Source organism: Anas platyrhynchos, chromosome 35 (genome assembly GCF_047663525.1).
Source record: "Anas platyrhynchos isolate ZD024472 breed Pekin duck chromosome 35, IASCAAS_PekinDuck_T2T, whole genome shotgun sequence".
In the NCBI taxonomy this organism is placed as follows: domain Eukaryota; kingdom Metazoa; phylum Chordata; class Aves; order Anseriformes; family Anatidae; genus Anas; species Anas platyrhynchos.
In genome coordinates, this window is record NC_092623.1 from 4,425,874 (window position 1) to 4,450,983 (window position 25,110).

General features: G+C 41.6%; 1 long non-coding RNA gene across 3 annotated transcripts in view; it reads left to right on the forward strand.

Moving 5' to 3' along the window:
- The first annotated feature begins 1,700 nt into the window (after positions 1-1,700).
- The window catches only part of LOC140000935 (uncharacterized), a 31,300-nt gene continuing 7,890 nt past the window's right edge, over positions 1,701-25,110 (forward strand). Inside the window, exons 1-2 of one of the 3 annotated variants that reach the window (XR_011806129.1) lie at positions 1,701-1,773; positions 8,518-8,587. This is a non-coding gene — a long non-coding RNA (uncharacterized lncRNA). Of the gene's footprint in view, positions 1,774-8,148; positions 8,588-17,778; positions 18,277-25,110 lie in introns of those variants that run through there. The other 2 variants (XR_011806128.1, XR_011806130.1) reach the window with 2 other exon arrangements.

Below are 25,110 nucleotides of genomic sequence, written 5' to 3' on the forward strand. Positions count from 1 at the left end.
TGTCAGAAACTGGTTTTGTTATTTGAGCCAGGTTCTACTGACTGCATATGATTGACTCCAAGCCTGGACAGATATTTTCTCCACTTGAATACGTCTTTTACCAGAGCATAACAATCAATTAACAATCAATTAACAATCGACCTCATCGCAGTCTACAACTTCCTAGTAAGGGGGTGTCGAGAGGAAGGAGACCTTTTCTCCATTAACACCAGCAACAGGACCCGCGGGAACGGGGTTAAGCTGAGGCAGGGGAAGTTTAGGCTTGACATCAGGAGGGGGTTCTTCACAGAGAGGGTGGTTGCACACTGGAACAGGCTCCCCAGGGAAGTGGTCACTGCACCGAGCCTGATTGAATTTAAGAAGAGATTGGACTGTGCACTTAGTCACATGGTCTGAACTTTTGGGTAGACCTGTGCGGTGTCAAGAGTTGGACTTGATGATCCTTAAGGGTCCCTTCCAACTCAGGATATTCTATGATTCTATGATTCTATGAATTTACGCTGACATACTTCTCAATTTTTATGTTTTTCCACCTGTAGATTGCATCTCACTGTAGGTTGCATTTTAGTCTCCTAATTTATTCCCTGATTTTTATTTTTATTTTTGTACCACCTCATTAGTGAACGTAGAAGAAAATGCATACTAGCTGGGCTGCATCCGGAAGTGCAAACCAAAGTGCTATAGATAGCATGAATGTAGGAAAAACACACTTTATTGTCTTAATGAAGAAAAATAAGCTTTAAAATGACTTTAAATATGTCATAAGACTTCATGGTATTAGAAAACATGCTAAAACAGGCTGAAAAAACTATTATGAATCTCTCGTTTTCCAATACATTCTTAGACCAAATCCTTTGAGATTCAGAGCTATTGTCCTCACTTTAATGTGACCTTCTTTAATGCAACCTTATAATACCTTGAATATACATCTCTATGAGCCTGTGATAATATTAAACAATCATAAAGTCAATTGTTTTATAACTATTACATTATGAATTCTTCGTGGTACACTGAAAATTTGTTCATTGATCTTTTGCTTAATTCTACAGATACTTTTCTTACTACAGCCTGCATACAGAATGTTCTTTAAATGAGCACAGAATGTGCTTCAGGTAATTTAAAGGCTTCCTGGCTATCTTAAAAATTATATTGATTTTCACCTTGAATATTCACCTGTCCTTTATTTTTAGAGATATACAGGGAATGTGGGAGGGGAAGTGCGCCTTTTCCCCTTTTTTTTTTGTCACTCAGCACAAGGACAGTTATTGCCCAGCAATAACAGTATGTTCCATTTAGAGTCCAAAGCACTAATATCATTACTTTTTCTCTAGCTTTGATGTAAAAAAGATCCTGATTGTGGTTACAGAATCATAATCCTTCAGTATTTATTTTGAGGAGCTGTGAAGCCAACTTTTAACTGCCTTTGTATTCTACAGCTTTTTGTTTACAGCCTTTCTTCCTCTCTTTTTTCAATCTTATTTTTAGAAAAAATAGAATAATGTTGCTGATAAGAGAAATGTAGCAGTCTTTCAGGCAAGTAAGAATAACCAGTAGTAAACAAAAGGTAGAAAATCAGAAAACTATTGGCTAAAAGCTGCTATCTTGAAATGAGACTTGTTTGTTTTCAATAAGTAATTTTCTTATTTCTCTTCAAGAATGAAAGATTCTCAGTGAAAGCTAGTAGTTAAAATTAATATCCGCTTGATGTGAAAATGGAACAAACATCAGAAGGACCAAGCATTTTGCTTGGCTAAAGAAACTGCAGTTCTCAAGGTAGGATAATAATTCTAAGTGAAAAATTTTCGTTTTTAAATACTTTTAATATTTCACTTTTAGAATTTGCATTTGCTTTCAAAAAGCAAATGTGGTTGGATTAGAAGGGTGTAAACTTGTACGTTCTCGTTTATTTTTAAAAGTGTTAACTTATGATTTTTTTATTTTTATTTTTGAACAGAGGAGGAATTTATCTACATTGGGAATTTGTTAATAGATAATTGATGTATACAATGGATATGCATATACCATTTGGATTTTTTTTCTACTGTAGCTTCACGCAATTTTTGGCATTGTAATCTTTCAAGATGTCAATGCTTCTTTATACATTTCATGCGCTTATATGTAAAGTATGTTTAAATAAGCCACTGTTTTCAGTAGATCCTGCTTTTTCAGTGAAACTCGCGTTTTGAATATTGTGGTTGTCAGAATTCTGAAGCAGCAATGCAATAAAAGAAGTTGTATAAGATCTTTTATATACAGAAACCTAGATGTACACTTTGCATATATGTACAAGTGCTTTTATCTGGTTACAGTGTTTGCAGTCTAGTGCTAGTAATCTTTACTATGAAAGGACTTTCTATTTTTAATCCTTTAGATAATTTTTCTTTATAAAGAAATATAATTAAAAGTGACTTTATTGCGAACAGTTTTGAAGTGCTGAAATTACACATGCTGCCTATTTTTCAAAGCCTGTTACTGCTAATGAGTTTTTATCATTATTCTGCAAAGAATGGTGATGTTATGAATTGGTATGTTATATTGTCAACAAGCATTGTTTTTGAAGAAAAGGTTTGAAGATATTCAAAACTATCACTGTTGCAACAAATCTATTGCTTTCTTTTAAATAGTTGCGCCATCCATTACAGTCCTTGGAATTCTGACAGTAATTCAGGCAAACAGGAGGAACCAAAGACCAGATGATGCTTGTGTAGCAGGCATTTTTCTGTTCATTGCCAAGTGCACAGTTCACTGTTCGGTCACCTGTGTCGGCTGGTTTAGTGCCTTTAATGCAGTTCTCTGCATGCTCCCTATTCTATAAAGCTTACTTGGGAACTTCAGACATGGCCTGTCTTATTATTCCCTAAGGAAGGGTAAGGCCTTTACTGTCCAGCTGGAAGGATCACTAATTAGAGCCCTTGCTTTGGCACAGAGTGTGTCAAGCCTGCAAGCCTTCCTGCTGGGATCAATGGCATTCATGTTTGCTTTCATGAATGCACAATGGACAGGGATCTTGGCAAAGAACTGCCTATTTAGCTTGTGCTGAGAAGCTGAGTCTTCACAACATTTTAAAGTAATTGTAGAGGTAGAAAGGGAGCTATAAGAATACACCCTTATTATTCTGCTCAAAAAAAAAAAAAAAAAAGGAAGAAAAGTATTCTCTCTAATGAGAATCCAATCCGCAGTCAAAACCCAGCATATATTTTTGCCCACGTAATGCTCGTAAAGAAATTTAGAGTCATTACTCCTCTATGCTTGCAACTTTCTGAGAATTTAGGATACATTTATATTTTAACCATCTATAAAAATTTAAAACTTACCTTGCAGTAAATGCAAACTCTGTAAGCAATATGATTAATTCAGACTATGTGTGAGGTGTTGCCATTAATAAATAATGGTTATTGGCAGGGCAAATGCTTCATTTAATTCTTTCTTTTTTTCCTCTTTCCCTTTAGAGACAGGTATGTTTCTGCAAAGGGGGTAAGATTTTTAAAATGAGCTTGTTTTGGCATGTATTTTTCATGGAAATACAGACCTGGGTCTGTATTCTGGAGTGTCTCTTCAGGGGTCACCCAAATACACCATGAATATTATTTACCAGTAAAACAGCTTGACCGTGGCAACTGCCAGGTGCCCACCTAGCCTCCTCCAGCCTCCCACACCCTGTCCTTGACAGGGCAGGGTGGAAAAGCTCCTAACCTGTGATAAGAACATGGAAATCACCAATTACCATCATGGCCAAAAAACCCTTGACTAGGGGAAATTTATTATAGTTTATTGTCAAGTAAAAATAGAGAAGCGTGGTGAGAAACAAAACAAAAACAGCTGCCCCTCACCTGCTCCTTCTTCCCAGGCTCAACTTCACTCCCAACTCTTCCACCTCAGCACCCTGAGCCCTGAATGGTGTGAGAGGCTGGCAGTGGAGGTTGTGGTCTCTTCGTAACAGGTAGCCTCTGTCACTCCTTCCTCCTAACAAGTTCCCCTTTCTCCCTGGCTGCCATTCTTCAAGAACGCTCCAGTGGGGTGCAGTCCTCCAGCAGCAGACTGCTCAGGCATGGGCCCAACTTGGGCCACAGTTCTGCCAAAAAAACACCTGTGTGGGCTCTCCATGGGCAGCAGCATTTTTCAGAGCACAACCAACTGCTGCAGGGGCCTCCGTGGTCTGCAGGAGGACTGCTTCACTGTGGTCTTCTCCACAGTCTGGAGGGCAATCTCTGCCAAAACCTTGCCTCATAAACCCAACACAGTGTGGTAGATACTGGATGCCTTCACTTTATGTTCTTTTATCATTAGAAATAATGGATTTTTTAAAATAAACTTTAGAATAAAAATTTGAGCATGATGTTAATATAATAAAGGATGCTAGCCCCAGTAAATGAAATGTTATCTAATTGTATTTCACAGAATCACAGAATTTCTAGGTTGGAAGAGACCTCAAGATCATCGAGTCCAACCTCTAACCTAACACTAACAGTCCCCACTAAACCATATCCCTAAGCTCTACATCTAAACGTCTTTTGAAGACTTCCAGGGATGGTGACTCCACCACCTTCCTGGGCAGCCCGTTCCAGTGCCTAACAACCCTTTCAGTAAAGAAATTCTTCCTAACATCTAACCTAAAACTCCCCTGGCGTAACTTTAGCCCATTCCCCCTCGTCCTGTCACCAGGCACATGGGAGAACAGGCCAACCCCCACCTCGCTACAGCCTCCTTTAACGTACTTATACAGAGCAATAAGGTCACCCCTGAGCCTCCTCTTCTCTAGGCTGAACAAGCCCAGCTCCTTCAGCCGCTCCTCATAGGACTTGCTCTCCAGGCCCCTCACCAGCTTCGTCGCCCTTCTTTGGACCCGCTCAAGCACCTCGATGTCCTTCTTGTAGCGAGGGGCCCAAAACTGAACACAGTACTCGAGGTGCGGCCTCACCAGAGCCGAGTACAGGGGGACGATCACCTCCCTAGCCCTGCTGGTCACAGTGTTTCTGATACAAGCCCGGATGCCGTTGGCCTTCTTGGCCACCTGAGCACACTGCTGGCTCATATTCAGCCGACTGTCCACCATCACTCCCAGGTCCTTCTCTGCCTGGCAGCTCTCCAACCATTCCTCTCCCAGCCTGTAGTTCTGCTTGGGGTTATTGCGCCCCAGGTGCAGGACCCGGCACTTGGCCTTGTTGAACTTCATACAGTTGACCTCAGCCCATCGGTGCAGCCTATCCAGATCCTCCTGCAGAGCCTTCCTACCCTCGAGCAGATCGACACACGCACCTAGCTTGGTGTCATCTGCAAACTTACTGAGGGTGCACTCAGTGCCGTCATCCAGATCATTGATGAAGATGTTAAAGAGGACCGGCCCCAGCACCGAGCCCTGGGGGACGCCACTAGTGACTGGCCTCCAACTGGACTTGGCTCCATTTACCACAACTCTTTGGGCCCGGCTATCCAGCCAGTTTCTAACCCAACGAAGCGTGCGCCAGTCCAAGCCAAGAGCAGCCAGTTTCTTGAGGAGAATGCTGTGGGAGACGGTGTCAAAAGCCTTGCTGAAGTCAAGGTAGACCACATCCACAGCCTTTCCCTCATCCACCCAGCGCGTCACTTTGTCGTAGAAGGAGATCAGGTTCGTCAAGCAGGACCTGCCTTCCATAAACCCATGCTGACTGGGCCTGATCGCCTGCTTGCCCTTCAAGTGCCGCATGATGACTCCCAAGAGGATCTGCTCCATGAGCTTCCCTGGTACTGAGGTCAAACTGACCGGCCTGTAGTTCCCCGGGTCTGCCCTCCGGCCCTTCTTGTAGATGGGCGTCACATTTGCTAGTCGCCAGTCAGCTGGGACCTCCCCGGATAGCCAGGACTGCTGATAAATGATGGATAGGGGCTTGGCCAGCTCCTCTGCCAGTTCTCTCAGTACCCTTGGGTGGATCCCATCCGGCCCCATCGATTTGTGGACATCCAAGTGCCGTAGCAGGTCACCAACCAGTTCTTCGTGGATGGTGAGGGCCACATCCTGCTCCCCGTCCCCTTCCACCAGTTCTGGGTACTGGGTATCCAGAGAGCAACCGGTTTTGCCGCTAAAGACTGAGGCAAAGAAGGCATTGAGCACCTCCGCCTTTTCCTCATCTCTTGTAACTAAGTTTCCCCCCGCATCCAGTAAAGGATGGAGATTCTCCCTAGTCCTCCTTTTGGTGTTGATGTATTTATAAAAGCGTTTTTTGTTATCTTTAACAGCAGTAGCCAGATTGAGCTCCAGATGAGCTTTGGCCTTCCTAATCTTGTCCCTGCACAGCCTCGCTACATCCTTATAGTCCTCCTTAGTGGCCTGCCCAATTTTCCGAAGATTATAAACCCTCTTTTTTTTCCTAAGCTCAAGCCACAATTCTCTGTTGAGCCAGGCTGGTCTTCTTCCCCGCTGGCTCATCTTTGGGCGCATGGGAATAGACCGCTCCTGCGCCATTAGGATTTGCCTCTTAAAGAGCGCCCAGCCTTTCTGGACCCCTCTGCCCTTCAGAACCGCCTCCCATGGGACTCCACCAACTAGTGTCAACTTTTTTTTGAGCAGCCCAAAGTCAGCCCTCCGAAAGTCCAATACAGTGGTTTTACTGGTTCCCTTCCTGGCCCCGCCAAGAATAGTGAACTCCACCATTTCATGGTCTCTCTGCCCAAGACTGTTCCCGACAATCACATCCTCCACCAGTCCTTCTCTGTTTGTGAAGAGAAGGTCTAGCAGGGCACCACCCCTGGTAGGTTCACTAATCAGCTGCGTCAGGAAGCTATCTTCCACTTTCTCCAGAAACCTCCTAGACTGCTTCCTCTGGGCTGTGTTGTGCTTCCAGGATATGTCAGGGAAGTTGAAGTCCCCCACGAGTACAAGCGCCGACGATTTCGCAACTTCTGTCAGCTGCCTGTAGAACTCCTCATCCGTCTCCTCATCCTGGTTCGGCGGTCTATAGCAGACCCCGACCAGGACACTAGTCTTGTTGTCCCTGCCGATCCTAACCCAAAGGGACTCGATCTTGTCATTCCTAGCCTCGAGTTCTACAACATCGAAAGACTCTCTAATACAGAGAGCCACACCGCCACCCCTTCTGTGCTGCCTGTCCCTTCTGAAGAGCCTATAGCCAGGCATCGCAGCACTCCAGTCATGAGACTGGTCCCACCACGTTTCCGTGATGGCAACCAAGTCGTAGCCTGCCCGCTGCACGATGGCTTCCAGCTCCTCCTGTTTGTTACCCATGCTGCGTGCATTGGTGTAGATGCGCTTCAGCTGGGCCTTTACCTTATCCTCCGGCCTTGCCATTGCTCCCCCTGGCACAGCCCCAACAGTCCTTGCTTCAGCCCCATCCCCCTTCTTACCTAGTTTAAAGCCCTATCAATGAGCCCCACCAGCTCCTGGCCCAGGATCCTTTTTCCCCTAAAGGATAGGGACCCGTCTACGGCCATCAGACCAGGTGCTGAGTAAACTGCCCCATGGTCGAAAAACCCAAGATTTCTGCGTAGGCACCAGCCCCGGAGCCACGTGTTTAGCAGGTGGGCTTTCCTTGTCCTCTCCATACCCCTCCCTGTCAACGTAGGGATGGACGAAAATACTACCTGCACTCCTGCTCCGTCCACTAACCGTCCCAGCCCCCTAAAGTCTCTTTTGATAGCCTTCAGGCTTCTGTCATCAATGTCATCACTGCCCGCCTGGACTATCAGGAGAGGATAATAATCAGAGGGGCGTACCAGGTTGGGGAGCTTCCTGGCAACGTCCCTGACCCTGGCCCCAGGGAGGCAGCAGACTTCCCTACGGGTAGGGTCAGGCCGACAAATAGGGCCCTCTGTCCCCCTAAGGATAGAGTCTCCCACGACAATCACCCTTCTTTCTTTCTTGGTGGAGGCAGTCCTGATGCGTGGAGTCGACCTCCTCGCCCTAGGCATCCTCCTGGGAACACTTTCTATCTCTTCCTCAGTTGCTGGTCTCTCAAGCTCCAGGGCCTCAAACCTGTTTTGTAAGGGCACCTGGGAAGGTGGGGCCGGAAGGGGAGGGCATCGCCTGCCATGTCGCGCAGGGACCTGTCTCCACTCCTCCTCAACTCCCAGATCCCCTCCCTCTGTCCGACGGCGACAGGGCAGGGGGTCCACCCCCATTTGGGGTGTCTCACCCCGGTACGTTTCCTTGAGGCCCTGCAGGGAGTTGCTCCAGAAGTCTATCTCTCGCTCACATTCCCTGATGGCCCTCAGCCTCTCCACCTCCTCCTTGAGCTCCGCCACCATGCGGATCAGGTCATCCACTTGCTCACATCTCACGCACGCAGTGTCTCTGCCTCCCGCCGACGGCAGCAGCAGGCTCTGACACTCCCTGCATCCGGTGACCTGAACCGCTGCATTCTTTAACGGGCAGTCGGTCTGGGTGTGTACCGACCTCCTGCAGAGCGCTCCGTGCCTTGTGGAGACCATTCTCGCCTAGCTAAAGACCGTCGTTAAGAGGCGTTCGTGTGGGCGGGGGTTGCCCTTCCTGCTCGCCCTGCCTGCGCGACCTGTTTGATTTCACAGTGGAGAAGATTTTAAAAATGACTAATCTAAAGATTAAGAAGAACAAAAGGCAGGCTGCAGCAGGGAAAAGGTAAAGTTGCTTTTGTACTTTGCAAGATGTGATAAAGTATCAGCCTTTTAAGGCCAATAATAATTCAATTCTCTGATTAAAAAATGAAAGAGGTGAGAGGAAATATGTGAATGAAAGGATTATGGATAATGTTGAGTTCTGCTGTGCTTCTGTTTTTAAAAGGCAACCAAAGTGCAATATCTTGTTACATTTCATGTGTGCTGGAAATGAAACAATACATTCTGGGATAGCTCAAGTTTCATATGAGAGAGAGATTTTTAATTTTAATTTTTATTATTATTATATATTTTTTGAGATAAAGGGGCTACATGAAACATTGTCAGGTTGTCAGGACTTGCATTTTAAAACAGAAGTGCATCAAGATTCTGTTCTGGGTCTTCTATGTTTTCTCTGAACTGTGAAGCGATAGACTAAGCAGTTCTCTTAATGCAGTAAAATTTAGTTTTGCATTGCATTTTGTGGATGCAAATGTAGTACTTTAGCACTGGCAGGTAATTGGTGAAAGAGACAGCTGCTGTCTTTCTCCTAACTTTGCTCTCCAATTTAAAATGCACTAGGTGAGTGGGTGAGTCATTTTTTTTTAAATAATTACTAACTTTTGACTCTGTTTTTAAAACCTTAAATATTCTCTCCTGTCTTTGGTAAGATTGTGGTTTTATTGTTGATATTGCTGATCATAGGACACCTGTGCTATTGCTACTATATGTTTTTGCTCCACTGTGATGAAATTCTTGTTTGTACACGAAAGTAGCGTGTGAAGAGTTCCTCTTTCACTTGTGTGTGTGTTAGCTCCCTGTCAGATTTAACCCCCCCACCTTCCAAACCAGTAATTTGCCTTTCATGCCAAATGCTATGTGAAGTTACAGTGTTTGAGTGGTGATCACTCATGTGGGTAACATTGCCTGATTTTTCCTAATATGAGAAAATATCTGGATGCTATAATGTGCTGATTTTTAAAAGAGATACCAGAGAAGAGACCTTGTGCTCTGTATCTCTGTTGTGCTCTCATGCCATCTTTGGGTGTGCACCCCTTCCCCCGTGTGCCCTCTGTTACGCACTCTCTTCATTTTACCTCTGGCTCACTTACTGTCTCTCATTGTCTTGGCTCTTGCCTTTTCACTTGCTGTTCATCAGTCTTCTGTATGCTCCTTTGTGTTCAGTCATGGGCACGTGCTCTCTTGCTCTGTCTTTCTCACACGTGCTTCTTCATGCTTAGTCTTGTGTGCTTGCCCAAGTCTTTTTCTTACACAGTCACATTGTCCCTCTTCATCTCTCATACCGTCTTGTGCTCTGGCTCACTCTACTTTATTGCTTCTTCCAAATTTCTCATTCACTTATACACTACGTACATCAGGTACGGAGGCATACACTACATCAGTTGTTTATTCTAAATAGTGGATATGTTGAACCCTTCTTTGTAACATGTTGCATGTTTTATGGCTAATCTGATGATCCATCAGTGAATGACAAACTGCTCCATTAATTGGATCATTAATATTAATCCAATATTAATGCTTGGTTTTGTTTACTTCCACTACTTTATTAATATTATTCTCATTTTGTTTCAGAAACTCCAAGTGGAAAATAAAAAATCAAGTATTAGAGAATTTAAGGTCTTTGGGATTTGCTAAATTCAGTTAAGAACTGATTTCATTATTAATTCCAATGTCCAATAAAAATTGAATCTCACTGGGCAGGGTTTAAAATTCTGGCAAGGGTATTATCCATACAACAGCCTAGTCTGTCAGTGGCTAAGCATGTTGCAGTGGAAAAACTGAAGTCATAGCTTCAGGTAGTACTGTAGTCCAGCAGAAGGAATTTAAAAAAAAATAAAAATTAGGACTGTAGGCCTACTGCTAGCTAATATTTATCGACCCTAGCCTTGGTTAAATGATGCAAACACTAAGCAAATGTTTTCAGTAATATGGTCTATCAGAATTCATTGGAACTTAGAACTGAAACGTAATTAAAGTCAAATATAAATTATTGAGAGCAAATAGTTTCAGGTTAAGGAGTTGAACAAAGATAAGCTAGTAACTACTTTCCTCCATGAGAAGGGATGATGTATGAAGAAATTACATATTTCCATTAACTTTTTGTGTGTTGCCTGCAGTCTGCTTTGGAGAACATACCAGTTCCTCAACCTGAACTTATATATCAAATTCCAGGTGTCAAACCAACAAGTAGATGTGTCAAAATGTTTGATTCCTGGGTTCTCAGTTAGAGGTTCTGAACCCTCTACAAAGAAAAATGGGCAGAAATAAATGGGTCATCTTGAAGTTGGGGACTAATAATGATGGAGAAGAAAAAGAAATTTAAGTAAGCAGAAAATGTGACAAAAAGAAGTGGCTATCTCTGAGAGAAAAACAAAACAAAACAAACAAAAAAAAACAGGAATCTGTAGGTGCTGCTAAAAGACTTAATGTAGACCTTCACTCAGCTTGATGCAGAAAGTGGGCTTGTCCTACACATGGATGGAAGACTTGTGACACTGACTGTGTAGCTTTGTGTCAAGGAAGCTGCAGCATAGTCCTGACTGTACGTGATCGTCTCTAGCACAGAACACAATTATCAGATTCAGTTCAAAGAGAAATTCCAGACTTTGGTCAAACATACATTGAAGGTCAGCTTATGATTTTTTAATTATGTATTTTGTTTCCTAGAGATCATTATCATTATAGATGAAATGGCAAAAATTTTTATCAGTTTACTGAAAGCACAAGTAATACAGTTGTAGAGGCTAGTAATAACGTGAAAGAATGCAAAATTATTACACAAGTTTATATTTCAAAGAATCATTCCTGATTCTGTTTCTTATACAGGAATATCAAAGAATGGCATTCATTCAATTGAAATGAGAGTGCACTATAGCAGTTTCCAAATATTAAGATTGCTGGAGGGAACTCCTGTAACAAGAAGTATATATCTTCCAACATACTTAGGTATGCACAGCAGAAACCGATGCCATTTACAACAAAGTGTATTGGTTCTTTTCTTTGTAATCGTCTGTCACTTCTTGTCTGGTAGTAACATGCATTATTCATTGATAATAATTTATATTTGTTATAGTTTTTGAATTTTATAGAGGTTTTCCTCATTATTGAAACATTATGTACACAGATTTTGTTAAACTTGGAACTTAGAAAATGGAAAGAAGTGGTTTCAAGTAGAGTATTTGGAAGATCATAAGAATGTGGATGAAGAACTTCATGCTTCTTGTCATCTTAAATGAATTTTATTATTTAAGTTCCTCTTTGGCTGTATATAATTGCTTTATAAATATTAAAGTGTCTAATAATCACTAATATTGAAACTGTGAAGGTTTACGGATATCTTCAAGGCAAAAATGGCAGGGAGAGTAACATTTTTAGCTAGACCAATACAGTTAAAAAAAAAACAGGCAAGCTTTTGGATATGAAGCCATTTTCTGGCACCTACGCAAAAAGACACTTAAATAAGGCATGAAATAAATTCTCTTATGTTCCTGCAAGATTGAGAACTGTTGCAAAACTTTCATAACGAGTTATAATGTAGTTCAGAAACATCTGTCAGTGCTGTTGGTCTAAATTTCTTGATACTTTTAACATCCATTAATAACTTTTTTTCCATTTAATAACTTTTTTTTTTCTCTCTAGATTTATAGTTTAAAGAAAAAAAATAGCCTATCACACAGAAATATTTTCCTATTAAAACTTTATTAACAATATATCTTCTTATTAACAGTCTCTTATTTAAAGAAAAGCAAACAGACACTATATATATATATATATGTTTATATATATATATATATATATATATATATATAAACAGTAATGACAAAAGAGCCTCACAACATTTACATCCATATCTTTGTTTTTTTCTTCTTCCTCTTCTTCTGAATGTTTGTGTAGAGTCTGCTTCCAAAGAAAAAATGTTGATGGCTTTATTTCCTCTTTCACATAAAAGGAATATTTAATGCAAGAGGCTATCACTGAAAATTGCAGGTTCTGACCATCTCCTAAATTCCTGGTTTTATGCGTGTCTGAGTATTAAAAAGAGTAGCCACTGGGTGGCTGCTGTGGTTGAGAGAATAATGAAATTCTTTGTAATGGTTATAGCATGACATTCTCTTTCAGAGTAAAGAGTGCTGTAGTGGATGAAGATCTTCATTTTCTTCTGTTATGGATTGTCCTATCATATAAAAGAATGCGTTTTATGTGATATAAAAGTATCTTTAAAAATGTATTGGAACTCTGAGAACCCACTTGCAAGAATCTAAATGATTTTCACTTCATTCTTGAACACGGCTAAGTGCTTTAGTTGTTATTACTGAATATGATTTCATCCTGTAATTAAGTAATTCAGTGTGAGGCTAATAAAAGTTGTGTTTTGCAATTTGTGCATAAGAACAACAGAAAATATCATGAGAATCACCTTGACTAATTTTAAATTAATGAAATAACATTATCTTTAATGCTTTCCTGAAAGCAATTTGCAAATTATGTTAAAAAAACAAACAAACAAACAAAAACATAATGGGAAAGAGTAGTTTGGGGGTTAAATAGTAATTAGTAAGATTAGAATAGTAAGACGGAAATAAAGGATCAGTGCCTTAAAAGATGTCAGGGTAAAAACTTCCATTCTCTAGAAGGACATTCTTTCACTTAAAAAGAAAATTTTGGGTGTCTAGTATGGAGGGGGACGGTAAGCTGGTAACAATGTCACTACTAGCAAAGACTGGTACTTGGAACAAATGACAATTATTTGCTCTAACGAGTAATTGCCCAAGATTAGGAAAGGTGCTGGGGCTATATGGGTGAAATTATTTTAATCCCCTTAATAAATAAATAAATAAATAAAAGTTAAAAAAAGAAACAAAAATCACTTCAAGATTCATTTAGAATACCTGACTACAAGGTAACATTCAACGAAATCAAGCTCTTCATGATGGATAGATTCCACTGCAATAGTGTAATCTTCAAATTGAGAGTGGAAAAATAGTAAAAGAAAGTGTCAAAAATGAGACTTCGGAAGAAGTAATGAATTCTTTTAAACTAACTTAGTACTTAAGAAGAATTAAAAAAAGAAAATGGCAAATGTAGTAAAAATAGCAAAAGAGTAATAGGAGAAGTGGCAAGGGAAAAAGGAAGATATAAATACTGATAATAGGGATAACCAGATATGTAACTCCATTGAAGAATGGATTTGATTATTAATTAGTTGTGGTCAGCATGCCACTATAGAGGTGTTCGTGTGGAATGGGGGAAGTCTCATAGACATAGGAACATATGTCTAGACATAGGAACTTGATCTGCTTGAACCCCAGCTCTATAGGTTAACTAACGAAAGTAATTACAAAAATTAAGATGATGTTCAGAGAAAATAGAAAGGAAGCTAAGATGTGTGGTCAATAACATTGTTTCTTGAGTCAGTGAAGTCTGGAAGAGATACTAAGGAATTTCTGATGAGGTAGTTTTTGGAAACTGTAGATCTCTCTAACAGTATTAAAGGGAAAAAAGTAGATAGGAGTGTTCACTCTAGTCATATATGACATTTTAGCTTTCTAAATATGGATTATGGGGAAAAAAATGGTAGTAATAATCCAAGAGCCTAGGTACTGACATTCAACCAGTATCTTCATTGATTTCTTTGCCATGACAAATCTGATATTGAGGATGAAGAAAAAATTTAGGAAAAAACAAAAGAACTTTAGATCCTATGATTCTTCATTGATTTGCTTTAACTTAAATGGGTAAACAGGAAGAGATCTTTAATGCCCTTGGTTTTTAAAGGGCAAACTCAGAGAAATGAAATATTTACAAATACAACACTGAGGAGCCCAAATACTCAAAAGTGAGACATAAATTCAACATGAAAATTTGTTTTTGTTCCCAGAAATGTAAGTTGAAAGAGGGCCTGCAGCTGTCTGAAGAGTACTGACTTCCAAAAGGGTAGTAAGGAAAGAGGATGTGAGAATCCCAGAATCATAGAATGGTTTGGTTTGGAAGGTACCTTAAAGATAATTGAGTTCCAAGCCCCCTGACAAGGGCAGGGACACCTCCCTGGTGCCCAAGGACCAGGTTGCCCAAGGACCCATCCAGCCTGGCCTTGAATACTTCCAGGGGTGGGGAAGTGTTCCACATCTTCTCTGTGGGTAAGTGCATCCACAGCTTCTCTGGGCAACCTGTTGCTGTACCTCTCCACCCTCAGAGCAAATAATTTCTTCTTTATATCTAAACTAAGCCTCCCCTCTTTAGGTTACTCCTTGCCTGTAAAGCAATTCCGTGTTTCTCTTAGATAAACATTATTTTACCTAAAGTTACTTAGTAATGCACCAGGAATTTATTCAAAATAGTATATTGCTTTTTGTGTGTACTAATATTTCTAACTAATTTAAAATTTATGTACTTCCTTGCAGTAAACTTAGGTTTTGTCTTCTAATCTTTTCTAAATGAAACATATTTGGTAAGGTGTCACTCTCAGCTCTGTTTCCAAGCAAGTGTTGGAAATAGGTGGAGAATTCATTCAAAATTTTAGTAAACTGCACCAATTTTGTGATTCTGGAGATGAATGAGGTTAACATTATTTAAGAGAGAACATGGTGAAAGCAGTATTGGACCATTTGCATGGAATTGCTGAAGTGCCTAAATTCTCCATACAGATAAGAATGTTTGAAATTGAATGGTTTTCACACATGCCAAATAGTGTATGCATGACTTCCCTGCTTAAATGCTTTATGCTTCCTGAAATTTGGTGACTTGTTGGCTCTTCAGGTGTAGGTAGAATATGTGTTGTTCTAAGACATTAGAAAACAAGAAGAGAAATTATTTTTGTGCCCTTATTTCCTTTGTTGGGGAAAGGGGCATAGGCCAGTAAGATTCTGAACAACTGAAATGTTAAAGCTTGTGGGCGTTGCAAAAAAATGACTACATATATAAGTCTTTGCAACTGTTTGGAGCTGCTTTTATGAAAATGGTAATATACAATGAGAAGTAGTCCATGGAAACTAGTGCCTAGAACAAAAAGCCAATGTATTTTTTCTTTATTATATAATGTTCAATTATATGTGCCCGATAGCCATCCTGTGCAAAGAACATATCAAGAGCTTTAAACAAAATCTGATTATAGTTATATTCAAAGCTATTAGAATTGATTTCAGAAAAGCTCTCCATAACATTTACAGAGCCATTTGCAATTCTGGCTATAGCGGTGGGGGGGGGAGGGGACAAAGAGATTGTGGTCTCCTAGAGTACACAAACCTTTACAAAATCTTTTCTTACTCTTTGCTCCTATGAATCTCTGTGGTCAGTAATTCTGAGAAATTCCTTTGTTACCATTAAGATGGCCAATCCTTTCAGTTCTCTGAAGTACACTTGTCTAAAGCTAAACCCGTAAGTATAGACTATGTTAGAGGGAGGACTGCCATTTGTCTGGAAAATAGGAATTAAACCTGTGTTATCCTCATTGCGTTCTGTTAGGGTTTCTAGAAAAGATAGAAACTGCAAACAATTCAGCTTGATTTCCATATCTGTGTGGACATACAACAGGTCAGGTGCTTGGTAATTCCTTATTTTGTAGCTCAACCGTGCATACGAGAGAAACTGACTTCTTACCAAGAGACACAAATGCATGATGTATCTAACTTCAAAACTGCTCACTCAGAATTAATTTGCTGTTTGCTAAGAAATGTGCAGATGCATATGGAGTTCTTTGTCTTTCTTTTTTCCTTTCAGTGCCATGAGCACTAGGTTAATTGAGGTGCTGGGTACTATCATTTAAATGTTAAAATTGCATTGTGGTTATCTTCTTCAACAAAGATATGTGCCTTGATGTAATAAACTTGGCATGATATTTAATTGTTTGTAATAAGTGTGGTAAAATCACGGTCATTCATATTTTACAAAATCACAGAATCATCTAGGTTGGAAGAGGACTCCAGTATCACCTATTCCAACCTCTAACCTAACACTAACAAGTCCTCCACTAAACCATATCACTAAGCTCTACATCTAAACGTCATTTAAAGATTTGTTACAGAAAATGTCCAGTGCCGATCCATTAAAAAAAAAAAAAGTAATAAAAAGGTGTGCTTGTATATATATGTATTTAATAGTGGAATTTTAATTTGCAAGTGTAATTATGCAAATACCCAAAATATATTTGAAGGCTTTAAACTTATGCTGGCTTCGTATTTTTATAGCAAACTTTAATCTGAAAATAGACACAGCTCACAGCCTGTTAATAAAAATATATCTTCATCAGTATTAATTTATCTTCAATCCATCCATGATTCTTTTTAATTTTATTGTCCACTTCCCATCCCACAGTTAGAAAGACATAGTCTAGAAATGAAAAATTGAAAACAAGTGGTCTGGAAATTAAAAGTTGTGCTTAGATTGATCATAGCAACTATTAAAGAAGTTTCCTATTATTGTTTTTAAGACGTTCATGAAAATTTTAACTTCCATGTTTAAGGTTTCCATGATTTGTCTACTGTAGCATGCAGTAGGCAAGCAAGCATATTGTCCTTATCATTCTGCTTTCTCCTGAATAGGCAGAAGGCACAGTACAAAAACATACCTGGTACAAAAGGCTTGACAAGCAGAGATAAAACAAGGCACTTACAAAGTTATAAGTTGAGAAAAGTGGTATTGCAGTAAACTGACTGCGCCACCTGATCCTCCTGTGCACATCGGATTACTTGCAAACTAGCTGGATGCAGACGTTCTGTGTCTGAAGAAACAGATTGTTCTACCATTTTCTGAATTTGTATTGACCATGTCTTTCATCTTCATTTTATGACGAGATTAGTTGACTGGACTTAAAAAGGTCTAGGAGCTAATGATTTACCTTGAAGGCTTTCCATCATAGCTGTTTTTTTCCTGGTGGCTACAGCCTGTTGCCTTTTTTTTTTTTTTTTTTTTTACTGCTCATAGTGAATTGAGCGTCCTGCCCTAGAAGTGAAGAATGGGAGATAGTTAGAGAAAGAATGAAGTGATAAACTGTTCCCTCCTTGTCACATTCATCCTGGTTTCCTAATAAGGGACTTTTTAAAATTGAGCCTTGCGCTACTGTGCATCAGGAAGAGATCTAAGCAACCAACAGGTGACATACATAGAAGTTTGCTGTGGTAAGTGGAAAGTTTAAATTCGTGATTTAAACTTTCTGGCTCAGCTCTGGCCAGCAGCTAGAACCTTTTGGAGCCGGCCGGAGCTAGCTCTGCTCTGACATGAGGCAGCTGCTGGGCTCTGCTCACCCCTGCAGCCAAACCTTTACCATGTGTACCCAGTACACAAAGCTTGGCTGGAATGCTACAGTACAGTTCCAACAATTCATAGAATCACAGAATGGTTTGGATTGGAAGGGCCCTTAAAACCACCTGGTTCCACCCCTTCTGCCATGGGCAGGGACACCTCCCACCAGACCAGGTTGCTCAAAGTCCCATCCAGCCTGGCCTTGGGCACTGCCAGGGATGGGGCACCCACAGCTCCTCTGGGCAGCCTGTGCCACTGCCTCACCACCCTCATAGTGGGTGAAATTTGTTTAATGCACTTCTTCACAGATTTAGTCTTAATTTCTGACTCTGGGATTAAAGCTACAGCTGCCTAGAGGAGCCTGCTAAAAATTGATCAAGGGAACTGTCATCATCTTTCTTTTTCTCTTATGAAGTATGTATTTCTGTATGGACACCATTGGCACACAGAGATGAGGTAGTGTGTGAAACACTCCGTAGCCAATAACTTAGGCTCAGGCGAGGATCTCAGTGAAGTAGTAATTTATTCGCGATTGCAATGGCGGGCGCCCCACAAGCAGGAGAGAGCGCATCTACTAGTTCCAAAACACAGTTTATATACCTTTTGATGGCAGGACCCTCCCCTGTTTCCCCACTGAGTGGGTAATCCAGGTTCACAATCTATCTGATGCTTCACAAACAATGCATGGCCTTCAGTTGCCGGCCTGTTAAATTTCAAATTTCTTTTGACATTTTTACTGCTTGAAGTGGTAATGTTTCTTCACTTATCTGACTTGACACCGTGATTTTCACCTAATTGTCCTAAGGAGTCTGGTTGTCTGCATTTCACTAGGTCGCCTGCTAAACTTTCTTATCACTGTAAGCATATCTCAGTACCACATTCCCTCCTTCTAAACAATGTAACTCTGCAAAAACAACATTTCTATTCCCACAATTCCCCCCTTTTCTTTTTTTTATAAACTGTTGATTTTTGCAAAACCTTTCTCTAAGGTGTAATTTGATAGACTTCTTCTTCTTTGCTTTCTTTGCTTTCCATCTCCTCATTATCTCCTTATCTGAGTAAGGTGGTAGCTCCATGGTCATTTGTTTCAATAGTGCGGTTTCAGTTAACCACTGTACTAGTCCTCTTACACAGAGGATAATGCAGCAACCAATGGCTGTCAAAACTCCTACAACTACGATCAATGTTGCAAATAGGCCTACCTTTTTTTTTTTTCCAATTCACTGGCAAGGGTGGTAAGCCCTTGCAATGCTCTTGTTACTGAGCCATCTGGGACACTATTGTTGGGTATAAGAGTGCAACAATGGTTGCTCAGTATTACACACACAAACACACCTCCTTCCTCTGCGAGCATCATATCTAATGCTATCCTGTTTTCCCAAGCCATTTTGCTGATGGCATCTAGTTGTTCAGCGATTCCTCTCATCGCATCCTTGGTATAATTGATGAATCTCTGCTGATTATAATAGAAATAATTAATCCAATCCGCATTTTTATTGATTGTTACCCACCAGAACAGTGACTCAAACCCTGCAGCAATTTGATTTCTGGCTTTATGTTCATCTGGAACTCCTCTAGGAACACCAATAGAATCTATGTATACTCTATCATCAAATGATATTCCTAAGCCTCTTTTACTTCTTCTGGGTATTTGTGATGTTTCTCTTTCAAATGCCAGGGTGAAGGGTATAGCTAATTGAACAAGTGCACAAGTGCCTTCCCAATTAGATGGTAGGGTGGACCATAAGATCTTCCCTCCACCGTACCACCAGAGATCTGCCCTGGGGATCTCTAGTCTTGAGCAGTTTCCCATCAAGTCCTTGATAGCACAAGGCAAATTCTCCCAGATGCCAGGTAGCACTCACACCCTGCCGTGAGAGGCAAGCTGTATGGTTACCTATAGCTGTAGAGAATGCAGGGGGAACCGCGATATTGTTATCATGCAAGGAACAGCAAAGAGAGACTTAAAGGCCTCATTTCCCCAGGCAGTCTTTTCTTGGTACAATGCAATCATATATCGCATCCCTTGGGAGTCTTTGGTCCACCCCCATGGGAAGGGCATTATCTGGGCAATCAGTCATCCCGAGGCACAAGCATAGCAATAGCTACGGTTGAGACTCTGGACGGTATATTTGACCCATTCTATCCAGGCATTCACATCCCCATACCTTGTTTGAACTGCCACATTTCAGAGGGCTTCCTGTTTTCTCTCCTGTTTTCTCCTTGAGTTTCTCCCTTTCTCTGATGGCAGTAGAGGATTGTTTCCATACAGCTATTCTCAATCTGGCTGTTGGGTCTCTCCCAGTTATTTGTTCTCTCTGCTCAATTGTCGTTGGGCATTTAAATCTCCACAAGCTAACACCTCACAAACATCAAACGTGACAGAATGTGGTACATAACCCTCCGTCACAGTCACCCATATTTTGACGGGGTATCCCGTTTTTGCTATTATCTGGTCATGCCTTTTCCAAGTTGCCAATTGACCGAGGCCTTCTCTGAGGCCTAGAATCACTAAAAACAAAATTAGTAATCGATTTTTCCCTGTCATTATTTTTAAACCTTAGGTTTCCAAATAATTATCGATACAAAAAAAAAATAAGATGTACACTACTACTATAACAACCCCCCCTTGGGAGCACTGCAATTCGCTATAGGTCTGTTCTTTCTTTCAATCACAAGTCACAGTCTTTAGTTACCTGTGAAAATAAAGGTTAGTTTACAATTGTAAGCTCTTATCCTGCTCAGAGTCCACTATGAGATTTTTCTCTTCAATTTCAACTTCCAACAAGTCTTTTGTAGGAACAGCATCCCAGGTACTAGCGTCGACGGATGCCTTCACTCGAGTATAGTGAGTCCAACCTTTTTCCGCAGTTCTTACGGCTGTTTCAGTGGTTAGTAATTGTCCTTCCCATTCAGGCCGGAGTTGACTCTTTCCAGGTCCAAATCAGGACCCGGTTTCCTGGGTGATGGTGGTGAATGGGAAATTCCAAAGGTGGGGTTTGAGCCCACAACCCACAGGTCCTGAGAAATGACAAAGAACAGAACAACCCCAGAATACAGTTCTTAAGAAAACTCTCTTGTTTTGAATTGTGGTATCTCATCCCTTCTGCCCAGATAGGGCAATCTGAACAGCATCTCATATGGTAAAATTCCTGTATCCTTTCCTGGTGCTGTTTAAACCTGTAGGAGTAAGCATTTTACCCAAGGAAGCTGGGTTTCTAACACTAGTTTAGTTAATTGCTTCTTTAATGTCTGATTCATTCGCTCCACCTTCCCAGAAGAGGAGGGGTGCCAGGGGCTGTGAAAATCCCACTCAATCGCTAAGGCCTGCTTTAACCCTTGCAGTAAAGCTTTACACCCATCCAGTCACATGGTCAATTAGAACAAACAAGTAACTCAGTAAAGTCTACCTGTATACTTTGGAAAGGTCAAAGCCCTGGCTCCCGTCCCCCTCTAGATGGGTTACAGAAGACCTTTTTATTTACCTTTTGACATATGGTACATCCTCTACATATGTGCTTCCCTAAAGTGTATATTCCTACACAGACATACTTTCTTAGCACAACATCACACATTGCTTGCACTTCCCAATGACTCTTTTGATGTAAAACAGTTAATATTTGCCTCATTATCACTTTATTCAGCATTTCTCTCCCATTAGGGAGTATCCATTTTCCTTCAGACTTCATGGCTCCTGATTCCTTAGAAAAAATCTTTCTTTTAAAACTTTTTAGTTCTTTCTTAATTTTCAACAATTCCCTGAATCCTCTCTGCATTTATTCTTTGTTTTCCTTCAGACGTTAGATGCCTTAAATACCTGACTTCTCTTTCTCCATATTGTAATTTATTTATTTATTTTTTTTTTTAATACTCCCAAGCCCTGCTTTCCCAGAAAGTTGAATAGCTTGTTAGTAGCTTTCTTCACAACTCTTTTCTCCTGTCCTGACAATAGAAAACGGTCCACATATTTGTTAACATTAATACCTCCTCGGGAGGTTGTAATTGCTCCAAAGTCTTTTTTTTTTTTTTTTTTTTTTTAAGAACTTACCCAAATAGATAGGTGGCCCTGTATAGCCCTGAGGTAAAATTGTCCACCTATATTGTTGCTTCCGCCCCCATTTCAGGGTCTTTCCAGTCAGAGGTGAATATCCATGTATGTTTACTCTCAGGGCCAGAGAGCACTCCATTAATAACACTGTTATTCCAGTCTAACAATTTACTATTTGAATGCCCAATTTAATCATCAAATCCCTTTTCAACAAGTTAGTCCCTGCCTTGGGTACATACAATAATTACCCAGTGATCATTTTATCCTCTGGTCTCAGCTTGGTATCCCCCAAAAGTGGCACTGTTATCCCAGTCCCTTCTGCCCCCATCGCTTTTTAGGGTTTCATTAGTTAATTTAATCCCTGATACTTTACAAGTCAGTAATGACCTAGCTGTTCCCCAGTGTATTGGTTTTGATGGCAAGGTTCGGGGGCTGTGAGTGGGGGGCGTGGGAAACTGCAGTGGCAGCCCCCGTGAGAAAAACCCAGAAGCCTCCCCGTGGCAGGTAAGGGACAATTTCATCCGGCCCCTAAGGGGCTCACTGCTGCCCAGAGCCAAGCCATGAGCAACACAGTCCGTGCCTCTGTGAGAGCACATCCACGAAAACAAACAAACAAAGAAACAAACAAAAGCCTGCTGCTCAACAGCAGTTGGGAGAGCGAGAAACCCCCCCCGCAGACACCAAAGTCAGTGCAGAAGGAGGGGGAGGAGGCGCTCCAGGCGCTGGAGCCGAAGCCCCCCTGCGGCCGCTGGAGAGGCCCCTGGTGGAGCAGGCTGTTCCCCCCCACCGTCCCCCTCCCCGATGTTTGGGAAACTGACCAAACACCACGGCAAATATACCAAAACTTCTAGACTGTTACTTAGATAATGCCTACATCACCTTTCCCTGCTCATTCAATTTCAAACAGCTCTGTTAAATGCTACATGCCACACCTTTAACACCTTCAGCAACCCTTTTAACACTTCCTTTATCTTTCTCCAGCCTGTACTTTTCTAATACCAGTACCAAAGGCTCAGTCAGGGTCCAACTTAATTCCATACCTTTTCCCTCCAAGATACTGAAACAACATATCAATATAGTATATTTCATGCCATTTTCCTTCTTTCTTCCTTCTTCCACTCCAGATATTCCTATTCGAAGTGTCCAGCCTGGCCACACTCAAAACATCTTATCAAAGCCTGTCTCTGCTAGGACTCAGGCCACAACACAGGCAGCCTTCTTTGCCTGCCATTCCTTCATCTCTCTTCCTCTCCTTTCCATCCTGGCCCTGACTCCCCCTGAAGATTTTCTTCCTCTTTCTCCAACCCTCTGCCTCACTACCCGCTGCACTGTCAATACCATTAGTTTCACTCTTTTTTTTTTTTTTTTCCTTCTTATCTCCCCTCCGGACACACACCTCCAGGGCCTCCCGCAGGAGGGTCCCCCAGTGACTGTTCACTACATCCCCCCACCTTCTGAAGCATTTTCTGCGTATTTTGCCAGGCTTTAATCACACAATGAACTTTCAAGAGCCCTTGGGATACTGGGTCCTCAGGTCTCATCCCCAAGTACTTTCTCATTCTGACCCCAAGTCTCTCATATGATTTCTGTGTTGCACACTATTATTATTCCAGCCAGGATTGGCAAGTGGGTATTTCTGCCCTGCCGGTATTACCCCTGGTCCTGGAGGATGAGCTCTTTCCCATTCTTGTATAGCAGCTCTCCTCCTGATCATTCCCGTTTCTTTCCCTGTAAACAACATACTTACAGACATAATTCCCTCCCCCAAGAGTATAAATCAGGTCGTAGGAACTGGTCTAATTGTTCAACTAGGCTGTTGGGGTCCTCGAATAAAGACTTCCTCTCCTTCTTAAAAGTCCTAACCTCTCTGCTGGTAAGGAGGGGGGGGTAGTTCACCTAAGAGGATACACAGTTATTGTTAGTACTGTTAGTAGTAGAAGGCAAAATTCTCAATATCTCTTCTACCTTGTTCTAATTCTTGCCAGAGCCTAGAGTACGATCCTTCTTTAGGGACAGTGTTAATTACAGTCCCTGTCTCCCTTCCCGGAGTGACTGCTGCTGCCACCAGTTCAATATTAAGATTATAGGGAGCATAACTTGGCTCCTTCTCTAAAAAAAAGGAATCTTCTTGTTTACACATAAATTTAAAGCCTGAATTTTCATCAGACCCGTATTTTGGCCAAAATACTGCTGTTTCCTTAATTGGTTCTTTTGTCCAGACTGATACACAATATTTAACCTTTTTAAAATTATTTTTCTTTTACAATCCCTCTAATTTTGGGATTATGTTTCCAATTTCTTATCATTCTTCAGGAAGAACTATTAGTAGGCACTCCCCCAGGGATATCTCCCTGTCCCCTGGAACTCATATTTTCACATTTTTCCTAACCCTCGCCAGTATGTGCTACAGAAATTTCCCTTCTGCAGTGTACCACACACCAACGTACTGAAAAATGGGGGTGTACCGCCAAGCACTTCCCCGTGCCAGCGTTACCGCACACCTATGAGTTTACCAGATTCCCTGGAACTCGTACTTCCCATCTTTCCTAACCCTCGCCAGTATGTGCTACAGAAATTTCCCTTCTGCAGTTTACCACACACTAACGTACTGAAAGATGGGGGTGTACCGCCAAGCACTTCCCCGTGCCAGCGTTACCGCACACCTGAGTTGACCAGATTCCCTGGTGTACTTCCAAGCACTTCCCCGTGCAAGGATTACCGTACACCAGATTCCCCTGGTGTAGTGCCAGCACTTCCCCGTGCAAGGGCTTACCATACACCAGATACCCGACCCCCAAGGCAATACTTAATATTTCTTACCTTGGTCTGTGCACAGAGTTACCGGATCGATTCTTAAAAACCCGGAGTGCCTACCTTCTTCCTTTCCCCACTACTTCACGGATCCTGCCTCTTTAACCAGTCTCGGGCCCTCTGTCAGCTTTCCGCAGAACCGCCACCGTCGATGCACAGGACCGCTGAAATCAGTGGGGCATGCCTTCCTGCTGCTGTGGCGGTGGGGCTCCCCAGTAGGTGACTGGATCCCGGACGAGCCCCCAAATTGTGAGAAACACTCCGTAGCCAATAACTTAGGCTCAGGCGAGGATCTCAGTGAAGTAGTAATTTATTCGCGATTGCAATGGCGGGCGCCCCACAAGCAGGAGAGAGCGCCTCTACTAGTTCCAAAACACAGTTTATATACCTTTTGATGGCAGGACCCTCCCCTGTTTCCCCACTGAGTGGGT